Source organism: Phoca vitulina, unplaced genomic scaffold (assembly GCF_004348235.1).
Source record: "Phoca vitulina isolate PV1807 unplaced genomic scaffold, GSC_HSeal_1.0 scaffold4, whole genome shotgun sequence".
Classification (NCBI taxonomy): domain Eukaryota; kingdom Metazoa; phylum Chordata; class Mammalia; order Carnivora; family Phocidae; genus Phoca; species Phoca vitulina.
The window spans coordinates 80,376,982-80,389,435 of record NW_022589707.1 but is presented as its reverse complement, the minus strand read 5'-3'; the positions used below and the strand labels follow the sequence as shown (position 1 = coordinate 80,389,435).

General features: G+C 44.2%; 1 long non-coding RNA gene across 4 annotated transcripts in view; it reads right to left on the bottom strand.

The window, feature by feature from the left end:
* LOC116631129 overlaps nucleotides 1–12,444 on the bottom strand; it is a 31,447-nt gene extending 19,003 nt beyond the window's left edge. The window contains exons 1-2 of one of the 4 annotated variants that reach the window (XR_004299090.1): nucleotides 12,233–12,444; nucleotides 9,945–10,012 (exon numbers count right to left, since the gene is read on the bottom strand). This is a non-coding gene — a long non-coding RNA (uncharacterized LOC116631129). The other 3 variants (XR_004299088.1, XR_004299089.1, XR_004299091.1) reach the window with 3 other exon arrangements.
* Between the last annotated feature and the right edge of the window lie 10 nt (nucleotides 12,445–12,454).

Sequence of the window (12,454 nt, the reverse complement as noted above, 5' to 3'; positions counted from 1 at the left end):
ATGAGGCAAGGAGTGGGAATTTTCACACACGCCGGCCAAATTTGACAAATTCAAAATTTTAAATGCATATATCCCCTTTGACTTATCAACTTCATTTAGAGGAAAGCACCCCAAATAACCATGAATGTGAGAAAAGATTTAGCTATAGAAAACATTTATTATAACATTGTTAATAAAATATATAAAAGAAACAACCTAAATGCCCCAAATTGAGGATTTAAATATATTATATTTTAAGAACAGCCATTTACTAGGATACAATGCAGTCTTTAAAAGTGGTTATTTAAAGGGGGCACCTGGCTGGTGCAATCAGTTAAGCATCCCTGACTCTTGGTTTAGGCTCAGGTCATGATCTCATGGCTGTGAAATCGAAACCTGTGCTGGGCTCCGTGCTTAGTGTGGGGTCTGCTTGAGATTCTCTCCCCCTCTCCCTCTGCCCCTCCCCCCGCATGTGCGCGCTCTCTCTCAAATAAATAAATCCTTTTTTAAAAAGTGATTATTTTAAAAGGGTGATTTCATCTATGTTGACCACATTGTAACATAGTTCTAAATATATAATTTTATGTAGTATCCATATCTAAATATGTATATATGGAATGTTCCTCCAAGTCAAGTCATTTAGTTTGGAGATTGGGATCTAAAAATATGTAAATATATGATAGATAGGTATAGATATAGTTAGATAGATAGAATATCAGAATAATATTCTATCAAATACTAACACTTATTTCTATGTTTGTGTTAACTCATTTATGCTGCTTGTTTTTCTTCCAAATGCTTTGTAAAAATTACTTTATATGCAAGGGGAAAAAATACAACCATTTCAAAAAGACAGAATGCACATGTGGACAAATATCCTTGAGGTGGAAGCATCCCTTTTGGCCACTGAGGATTCGCAGAGTAAGCAAAAGAAGTCCACAATGAATCACTTAGAATTAGAGTAGCCATATAATTTATCACCAAAACCAGGACACTTTTGAGACTGAAAGGACAAGCTATTAATAATTTTGTATAATCCGGGACTCCCCAGGCAAACTCAGCCATGTGCTCATCCTACTTAGGATGAAAAATCTGTTTAACTTGCCTTTGAAAACAACCCAGAGTTGGAGTATTAGAGTAAACCACGAACACAGAGCTCCCTCTTATCAGTACAGTCGGGTGCCATTTCTAAACATGCCAGCCAGATGGTTAAAGAATCTTGAAAAGTTCAAGTTTCTCACCTGATGAGCTCCTATCCACAGAGTCCTCATTTTAGAGATTCGTTCTTGACAAAAGGTATTTCTCAAAGAATTATGCCACTTGCCGAAGAACACACAGTATTATGCTCAAGTTATCTCATACTGTAGATTTTAATCTTGGAAACATTGTGTAACACTTTCAAACCCTTCCTGATTCCAAATCCCCTTGTGACTTGCCTATTTTCCACTAAGAGCTCTGTTGTAGGGAATTATTGTCTATTGACCTGAGGCTCTCACTTAAGGCCACTCTCCCCCATGCAAACTCTGCCCACGGGCTATTCACGTCCTCCCCCAACCCCCAACACCATCTTTCCCAGCCCAGCTCAAATTTCTCCTCTGCCCCAAGCCCTCCACTGCCAAAGCAGCAACCCTGGCCTGGCATTTATCATCTGCACATCGGAACAGCCCCTTCTCAAGGGCTAGCCTGTTCTCCAATCACCGACTACACACACATCTCTCCCCACCCCTGGTGAAAGCAACTACTCAGTCTATGCGACCCGGCACAGGGCCAGGCCAGGCCAGTGTGTCAACCTCTCTCATTCCAATTATGAAACAAGGGTTGCAATTCCTTTAGATACCCCACCTCCCACCCAAACTTGACTATTTACTAGGCATTAGAAGAGACTTTTTTTTTTTTTTTTGCTTAGCCAGAGTCTGTGAATGCCAAGGTATTTGCATAGGTGGAAAAATTAAAGACTTCTCAACTGAGGCAATCAGTGAGGCCTTTCCCCCCTAAAAGCACCATGAAATGGCACACACTAGAGATTCAGAACCAAGTCGGAACAGAGAGTAGTGTCGTGTGTTATAAAGATGGTTCCGTCGCCACAAGGGCACAAGGGATGAAAGCTCAGACAGGTTCTGTTAACACATAGGATACTATCACTCCCACCTTACAGTATTTTACTTGGATTTGATGCTCCCTGTATGGGGCCTACACGGAGGGCGTCAGCTGATCAATGCTCCAACATTTGCCCTCACCCTCCTAAGAGTCCGGCACCTGCCATTTCTTGGCATTGATCACACACTAGGAGACATACGTTGCTAAATCAATCATGGGTCAACCATAATTGAAACGACACTCTTTGCACCTCCTGCTGCCAAATTTATAAACTGATATACATGTCAATGTCTCCTCCTCCAAGCCAAGCTTAGGATGACTTAAACCGTAACAGAAGTATGAACAGCCAAATTTAGATAGCAAGATTGTTCTATTTATTCCATCACGCAAGGCACTCTATTTCCCACACAGCTCCCAGCTGAACTGCTAACATACAGAGAGTCATCAATAACCACCTTCTTTGCTGCTGGTCCATCTAGCACTTTCATGAGCTTTAGGGAGAGGCGTACTTTCTTGAAGAAACTTTACTTCTATTAGAAGATTGCTTCATGGTCCTGATTTTGTTCGAACAAGCCACTTTCGTGCCATCTGCCTAGAAAACTGTCACAATAAATCTATGTCTGTCCTGTGAATGGTGCTCCTTTAAAAGTGGCACAGTTGTGCAGTGCACAACCTGTGCAATGGCTGAGGCCAGGTGTTTGATAACTTTGGAATATAAGAAACCAAAGGGAGGGCGCCGTGCTTTACTTCCACTCTGTGCCTCACTTTTATCATCCATAAGTTGGGAATAATAGGAGCTATCTAGCATGGGTGTCTTAGCACTGATCAACGTTCCCATTAGAGTAGGTAAGCCATGGTCTGTAAGGGATTCAGAGAGAAAGAGGCGACCACATGACTTGATTATTGCATAAGAACTATATTCATTTCCTTTGATTCTACAAATTCACCCAATAACATAATTTGGCTTTCATATATTGAAAGGGCAAAGACCTTGGGTTTAACGCGTAGTGATGGATGACGGCTCTCACAGCCCTGCCACACTCTTACTGGGTTTCTGTGTGAGGAAAGAAGCCCACGATGACAAAGAAATTGCTGGGGGTTAGGTGTTCATTCTCTGGAAATGAAAAAGAAAGAAAGAAAACTAGAAATTAGTTGCCCTACATCAGGGTTTCTGACTATGATTTTGGGCTGGATAAATCTTCCCATGCATCTGAAGGCAGGATATTTACCGGCATCCCCGACCTCTACCCGCTAGATGCCAATAGTACACCCCAGCCCCAGTCAGGACAACCAAAAATGTCTCCAGCCATTGCCAAATATACTTGGAGTGAGGAGGGGAGGCAGCGAAATCATCCCTGGTTGAGAAACACTGGCCTACATGGAACTGTAAATTTATAGCCTCAGTATCATTCTTGGGATGTAGTAATCTATGTTTTTTTCTTTTTTTTTTTTAAAGATTTTATTCATTTATTTGAGAGAGAGAGAGCACATGAGAGGGGGGAGGGTCAGAGGGAGAAGGAGACTCCCTGCCAAGCAGGGAGCCCGATACGGGACTCGATCCAGGGACTCCAGGATCATGACCCGAGCCGAAGGCAGTCGCTTAACCAACTGAGCCACCCAGGCACCCGGGACGTAGTAATCTATAAATAAGCTGGTCTCCAAACAACAGAGACCTGGGCTTTACTCTAAGTTCTGCAGCGATTATTTTATGAACTTAAAGATACCAGGCTTCTGTCAACCTCTCTCATTCCAGTTATGAAACAAGGGTTGCAATTCCTTTAGATACCCCACCTCCCACCCAAACTTAACTATTTACTAGGCGTTAGAAGAGACCTTTTTTTTTTTTGCTTAGCCAGAGTCTGTGAATGCCAAGGTATTTGCATAGGTGGAAAAATTAGGTGTCATATAAATATAACTCAAACTCTGGCCTGTCATATAAATATAACCCAAACTCTGGCCTCTCATTTTCAGGATTTCCTCCTTTTGAGGGTATTGGGCTGGGGCTAGAAGAAAGGCATTAGGGATTGCTGGGGGCTGTCCCCTGCTCATTTTGTGCCTGGCCACCTCCCAGGGTACGGGGACTACCTTCTTCTCTCAAATAATGGAGCTGCTACCACACAGGACTGGCAGGAAGTAAAGCCAGCAACTTGCAATCTTCTATCTATGGCTCCCATGTAAGTGTAAGCCCCTGATTCAATTTCCCACAACGCCGCTACCCAAGACCAAGCCATTTAAAACCTTGAAGGAAGCAAAAGAAAAGACAACACAGAAAACCTTATGACTGGTTACTGGGTTTGAACGATTCCTGACTCATAGCTAGGTCATCCCAGAAGGGGTCCCCTACTAGACACTACCTGGCCCGGCTCCTGGCCCACGAGAGGCTCTTACCTACCTGCTCCCCACATGGGGGGAGCTCAGCCCTCATCCCGGATCTGCTCCCTCCCTCTGCTTCAGCCTCTAGTGCTCATGGCCCCTTCTTCTCACCCTGGGATGACTGACAGACGGGAATATCCCCATAGAGTCTCAACCACTAACCACAGGGGTTGGCCTTTTTAGATAGTTGGAAGGACAATCTCTCAACAATTCATTTTCCTAAATCTGAGATATTTGGTTTGGAAAGTCACCTTGGGGGAGGCTTTCCCCATGAGTCCAAGCTGGCTGTAGCCCTTGGGCCCAAGCTTTATGGTAACCATGAAATGGGCATGAGGTCAGGTTTCCAATGATCTTCCTCACATGGGCTGGTCTCCGTCTTGAGATGTCCCCATGACAACTGTTGAACAATGACACCTATAACACACTTTTCAGGAATAAAAAATACTTCCCAAGAGATAGAGTACTGTGGTCTGAATGATTGTGTCCCCCCATAAATTCATATGGTTGAAATCCTACTCCTGAAGGAAATGGTGTCAGGAGGTAGGGCCTTTGGGGCCTGGCGGTGGGGGAAGAGTGGGTCGTGAAGGTGGAACCCTTATCAAAGAGACACTAGAGAGCTAGCTCGCCCCTTCCACCACGTGGGGACATGGTAAAAAGGTGCCATCTACGAACCAAGAAACCCTCACTGAACATGGCATTTTCCAATGCCATGGTCCCGGACTTGCAGCCTCCAGAACTGTGAGAAAGACAATTTTGTTGTTTATAAGCCCTTCAGTCTGTGGTAATTTGTTACAGCAACCCAAACAGACCAAGACAGAGGATTCTCAGTCCATAGTGGAAAAGAAACATTTTTTCCCCCGACACACCAGCAAAACATATTATAAAACAACAGCAGTTAAAACTGTTAACTTGGTATGGAAAAGACAGGCCAAGCCATGGAACAGAAAAGAGAGCTCAGAAACAGACCCATGTATTTGGGAAGTGAGTGTATGACTGATCTCTATGGAAAGAAAGGCTAAGCTATTCAATATATGCCTGGGGAAAACTGGTAACTGGGAAAAGATCAAAAGTTAAATTTTTACCTCAGATCATTAACCAAAAATATCTAAGAGCTAAATGTAAAAATAAAAACCTGTAAAGCATAAAGAAAAAATATAAGAAAATATTCTGTGACCTTGGGGGAAGAAGTCTTCTTAAGCAAGACACAAAACACAAAAAGCCTCAAGGAAAAATCTAATACACCTGACTACAACCAAATGAAAAAAAAAAAAGTGTATAGAAAAGATGCCACACACGAGGTTAAAAGAAGACAAGCATCAAGCTGGAAAATTACATTATTTTCAAACAGACAAAAGCTCTCAATCTAGAATGTATAGAGAATTCCTAAGAATCAATAAAAAGATCTGAAAATGCCAATAAGAAATCATCAAAAGGTACCAACAGCAATTTGCAGAGTAAAAATACAATGGACATAAGAACGAATGCTCAAAAATATACCAGAAATGAGGGAAGTGCAAATTAAACAAGATATGTTTTTACCCTAATATTGGCAAAATTAAAATGTCTGAAAACGTTGGGTAGGAATTAGGGCGTGAGGCAATGGGCCCATTCCTACGCTGCTAGTGGGAGCATGAATCAGTCAGCTACTTCAGAAGACAATTTGGCAGAACTATGAAAATTTAAAATGCGCATACCCAGCAATTCTACTTTGGGGTAGAAATACTCCCTCATGCCCAGGAAGCAGATCTAAAAATAAAGATGTTGACCACTCTGTTTTTTGTAAAACCAGAAATCTCAATGTCTATCACTAGGACAACAGACAGACTCCAGAACATTATATGGAATAGTATGCAGCAGTTTAAAAGAAGAAGGTATTTCTGCTTATAATGACATGCAATCGCATGTGTGAAAAAAGAAAATTGCTGCAGAAAAATATCCACAAGACAGTCTGTTGCACTGTCAATCCTGTTTATGCTCATGCAAGGCTTCTTTCTCAACCAGGGATAAAACACATCTCTCTACAAAATGACGCTGCTCATGTTTAAAAGAAAATAAGAACACACATGTGGCAATATCATCTATGCCTGTGATGATAAATATAGACAGTAGGTAAATGTATAGAGAATGGTCTGGAAAACTGCCTTCAGAGTTGGGGGCATGGGAGGATCTGGGGGCAGGGACGTGTCCACGTTTGAAGGAAATACTCAAAGGGAATTTTCTCCTTATCACTACCGTTTCACTATCTCATGGGAACACATTCATATGTAACCTTTAGAATATAATATTAAATTGCTTTTTACAAAAGACAATAAACTGTTTTTGGAGGGAGGAAGTAATTTGCAGAGACCCCACTTGGCTTACTATTAGGACAACTATTTTCATTGCCGTGCAAAAGCAGTTTTGCCTCCAAGCACATGGGATTTTGCAGTTACTTGGCAGAACAGAAAAGTCTTATAGGGCCTTCTCCAGAACAAAGGGATATGAACCCTACCCTGAAGTCCACATCAGATGAAGTTTCAGGCAGAAGACTGCTGACACAAGTCTCCACCAACTGATGCGGGACAGCAGGCCCATAGGAAGGAACAGGAGCTTGGGTTTCCTTTCTAAGTAGAAGGATGGTCAGAAGCAACCACAGGAGCCCTCCTAGCATCAGAGGTCGGCCTGTTTCTGACTAGCCGCTGTTGTCTACACAACACATTGCAGCTAAAATAAGAATCAGCAAACATTTACAGTGGTCCGCTGTGCGCCAGGCCCTAGGCTGGGGGCTCCATACCCCAAATCTCACTTCATCCTCACAATGATCTGAAGAGAGGAACCTTGGTAGCCATTTAACAGATTGCGAAACTGAGGTTGGGATGGATGAAGAAAGGTTCTCAAGCAAATGACTGAAGAGCGATTCTCATTTACCACCTGCCGATCTCAAGCCCCTGCTCCGGCCCCAACCCCGCACTGCCTCGCCAGCTATATGAACAGGTGAGTTTGGAGGGGTTGGGGGGGGCGGCTTTGCTCCAATTAATAAGTGCCCATGAGTCTTAAGTTTGTCTATATTTATATTCAGGTGAAGGGCCAAAAGTGATTTCTATGACAATGCCAAAGAGACACTATCTTTTCTCCTGCCTGACCCCTGAGGAAGAGTGATGGACAGAAACGGGGCAGGCTCTGCCATGCTCAGGGGAGCAGAGACCTCCTCGGCCTGCAGCAGCAGAGGGGTTCTGGGGAGCCCTGAGAGAGCAAAGCCCCAGATGAGTCTGCCCGGGCTGTCAAGGCAGCTGTCCCTCAACACCACGCATTCCCGTGTTGGACTTTTCTGCCAGAGTCAGAATGCAAATTGCATGTTTTTGTAGTTCTGTTTATCACTAGAGTCCCTGTTTGTTTAGATCAGACACATGGCTAGGGCCTTATACTGAAACCAATACCCCAAAGCCGCAAAGCCTGGAATTCCTATTTTCTTTCCTACTCCCGTTGCTACTGGGGATCTTTTCTCCCGGTCCCCTTTGATCCAGCGACATGTGAGGGGCAGGGAAGAGGCAGGTAACCTTGTCTAACAAGGCCAGGGAGACAGCACACCTGCCCTCCAGATGCTGCGAGCTCTTACAAAAGGTAACAACGTATGTAACAAATTTCCCCCCCAATTACAATGCTCAGAGAGAGTGGGTTCGGGAAATAAATTTAGAGAGAAGAGTGGCAGACGGGATAGATGGATTCAATTAAGACAAAGAACATCAAACAATTCCAGGGATGCCTCATTCTAATGGAATGTCATTTTCTCCTCATCGCCTCCAGGGAGCTCCCAACAACAGTCTAGGTAGGAAGTAGGGTGCACACACGGCAGCTCGACCCCAGAAGGAGCTTAAGATCCTCAGATGAGAGTGCTAATATTACCTCTTCTCTTCTTTTCAATAAGGAGGTAAAACAGTGCATGAATCAGACTAAATGAATGCAGGCTGCGTATTAGATGCCCATCTCTCCAGAACCAGGTGTTATTCAAATTAAATAGGTATTTTCTACTGCCACCTCTGTGGAACTCATTTCTTTATTTGGTCTATAGAAGAGTCTCCTTTTTAATTAAATCAACCACTGTTATTTTTCTAAGAAAGATGATAAAACAATAAAAATATTTACACCCCTTTTATCTTCCCAAACATTAATCATGAAGGGAAGAAGGTGTTATACCTTTGCTAGACAGTTTTATCACATAGACATTGTACTAATACGCTTTAAATGACTGTTTTGCGGGTCAATTTATACCTATTAAGAATGTATAAAATTCTTGTTGCCACTAACAATATCTGTAACTCTTTATTACCAACAGGAATTCAAGTCTGCAATAGATTTGCCATATGTATAGTTGAGATGTAAGTATAGATGTGTATATAATACTTTATATGCACCATGTTGACCCAAATGCTACTCCCGGCTGACCTCAATTTTCATCTAAAGTCAAGTGTAGAAGTCTAGTAGTCTGATGAGCAATGCTTCTGTCCTTCTCTGGCTCCCAGTGGTATAATTTTAATTGACAGCCATGTTCTCCAGTTACTAAGTCATAGGTGGGTTAGAGTTTCACAAAGTTGGTATTATTATCTCTATAGTCAGTGCAGACACTGGGCAAGGCTGAGGGTGGAAACGGCAATTCTACTGCAGAAGTCTAACTGCAGTAATGCATACGCGTTCTGATTATCAGCGAAACAGGCAATGTATCCAACGTCTATTTTGTAGAGATGCTAAACCACTTCTAGGTTCCAGCCCCTACTTCACTATGTTACAAACTAAAATGCTCCCAGCTAGAAGGGAATAATATTTAGGCTGTCATATCGGCTTCGGGGTGCTGTGTAGAAATAATCTCTACTTGAGAGACTTGGCTGGGGGCGTAAACTGATATTAAAATACTAGACCACTGCCTTGTTTCTCTGAGACTGAGGTGACCTGACTCCTCAGGATGATAAGCCACCGTTGGTTTTTTGGGTGGCTTAAAATGGCTCCTGAGAGCGGAGAATTTTCTGGAAGCTTACAACCACTGGGCTTGAGTGCCTTCATCACACTACTCTCCACACACCTCAAGGATGGTGGGATTGTAAGGGCCCCAGTGTGACAGCACCACAATCAGGAAAGACTTGTTTCCAACAGTTATATCATGACCTTGTCATGGGTGAATTCTTTCCATAAAGTAGTGATTGAGTTTAAATAGCAAAAAAACTTGAATACCCAGAGGTAAAGGTAAATTATAAAACTCAGCATGTAGGAGATACTAGAGTCAACCGGTCCCACCAAGCTGGCAAGGATGATACACAATTCAGACTCAAATGAGGCTCAAATGAGGACCAAGGAACATTGCTCAGACAACGTTGCTTTGTTATCTAATCACTTTATATGCAAACCATTCTGTATTAGTTATGTATTCTTACGTAACCAGTTATTCCAGAATTTTCACAACTTAAAACAACAAACACCAATTATCTCATAGTTTAGGGGGGGTCAGGAATCCAGGCATGACTTACCTGGGTGCCTCTATCCCAAGGTTTCTCACACACGTGGGCCAGGGCTGTGGTCTTGTCTCAAGGCTCCACTGGAGAAAAATATGTTTCCAAACTCATTCACATGGCTATTGGCACGATTCAGCACCTCATGGGCTGTTGGACCAAGGGCTCAGTTCCTCACTGACTGTTGGCCAGAGGCCTCCCCCGGTTTCCTGCCACCTGTGCCTCTCCATAGGGCAGCTCACAAGATGGCAGGGGGGCTTCCAGTGAGAGCAAGAGTGAACAAGATAGAATCCACAGTCTTTTTGTGAACCAACCTCAGAAGTGACATCCCATTCGTTTTGCTATATTCGATTTGTTAGTGGCAAGTCCCTTGGTCCGGCCCACACTGAAGGGAGGGGATCACACAAGGACATGAATACCAGGATGTGGGAATCACTGGCATCATTTTAGAGGCTGCCTACCACATCTTCCCTTGCATGCACAATACAGAAATAGACACAAAAAAAGTGGAAGGAAAATCAGAAAGCAGGAAGCGAAGGGAAAATGTTCCAGGATCTAATTACCTAGGCCTCTGAGCTCTCTCTCCCCCCAAATCCAGCCATACAACATACCTTCTGATAGGCTCTCTTCACAGAGTCTTTCATACCTGCCCCCTCCTCTCCACCTGCATGGGACCACCAAAGTTCATTTGGCCTTCACTTCTTCACACACACACACTGCAGCACTACTTCTAATCTGCTTCCATATCCAATAAGTCCTGGGCACCACAGCCTAAGTCACCCTTTCTACTTACCCTTATGCACCAAAAAGCCCCTTTAGTGGCTCCCCACTGTCAAACAAAACCCAAACTCTTTAGGTTGCCCTTCAGTGCCTTCCATAATTTGACCCAGCCATGACTATACTTCCAAACCCCCAATAATAACCCACCATCCCAGGTAAACCATGTTCAACCCCCCAAACACACCCTTGTGCTCAGCTTGAAGCCTCCATTAATACCGTCAATCCCCTTCCCTTGGCAAGACCAGTCGTCACCTTACCATGATAAATCCTCCCCAATTTCTAAGGGGCAGAGCAAATCCTATCTTCTCTGTGATACATTTTCTGGTCATTCCAAACTACAGTTTAGTTCCTCTTATGCTTAGGCACAGCTCTGAGAGACCCTACCATTCACTGCCTTGGCCAGTCACTGCACACTTGTGTTGTTTTTCCAAGGAGTTGATAAATGTCACACCTTCCTTCTTCCATAGAGACCATCAGACTGCATCTCCACAAGGGGCTAGGTCTCATTTGTCTTCCTCTGTGGAAGGCACTAGTCCATGACAGGTAATATTTGTTGAAAAGGGATGGATGGATGGATGGATATTTGGAAGGAAGTGTCAAGCACAGTGTCTAGCATATCCTAAGAGGTCAAAAAGTAATACATCTTTGTTAATACCACCAATTCTTAAAATGAGAATTTTCCACTCACTGGCATCTCAGCCACTTAGTGGTTCCCATGTAGAAACCCTTCCAAAGACAGCAGAGGTGAATCAAATTTGTCTGGGTCAAGCCCATTCCCACAAATATCACAACCAAAGACCAATCCATAGCTCCTCCTTCATTGCCCATCCTAACCCTGGCTTTGAGGTACAGGATGCCAAATGCAGGGGCATCAGATAGATGGCATAGCCAGGACAGAACTCAGTCAGTACCGAGCAACTTCAAATCAGTGTGCTTCAGCCACGGGGCAGAAACAAAAGTGGTAAGAACTAAAAGGGTACTGGGGAAAATGACAAATAGATCCATTGTGGGGGAGTGACCATATATTTTCGGTAATTCCTAGGAAACAAAAGGATTCAAAGAGAGAAAACAAGAAAGAGATACCAGAAGACCCTCTAAGGCCTTTGTTGCCTACCCCTAGGGAGAGGAGGCGAAATCTCAGTTAAAGCATCAAACATCCAAAATTCAGAAGAAATCTAACGCTTCCTTTCTAGCTGGCTAGAGCAGTTACGCCAGGAGTGAATGCTCCCAGGAGTCAGATTCCTGGCCCTAGGTTGCAGGTGCTAATCCGAGCCACCCTCGAATCACGGGTAGGGAGCGCTGGAAACTGCTCCAGGGGCTTGGCCCAGTAAGCAGCATCTTCCGTGCGGTGAATGTGCTCTCCCGGAATCGTGATCCTGGAGCAAGGTCCGCGCAGTGGTTCCCGGAGAACCCGAGACACGCATCGCGCAGAGCATCTGGGGGCACCGCGGCCCTGAGTTTTGAGCTTTGCAATGTCCCGCAGCCTGACTGAGCTGGGTAGGCAACTGCTCTCGCCCCAAACTCACCTGCTTTTTAGAACCACTTCCATCTACCCATGGGTCTCAGCTCCCAAAGGCATCCTCGGAATCCTCCACGGTCCCAAGGTCCACCGTGACAGGAAAGAAAGGGAGAAGGGAGTGGTGGCTGGGAGGAGAGGTCATCACCAGGGTCCCTCCCCGGCTTGGGATGCTCCTAGGGGGAAAGCCCTGCCGGGCTCCTCCGCACTGGGCCGCGGGGGGTCTCCGCGG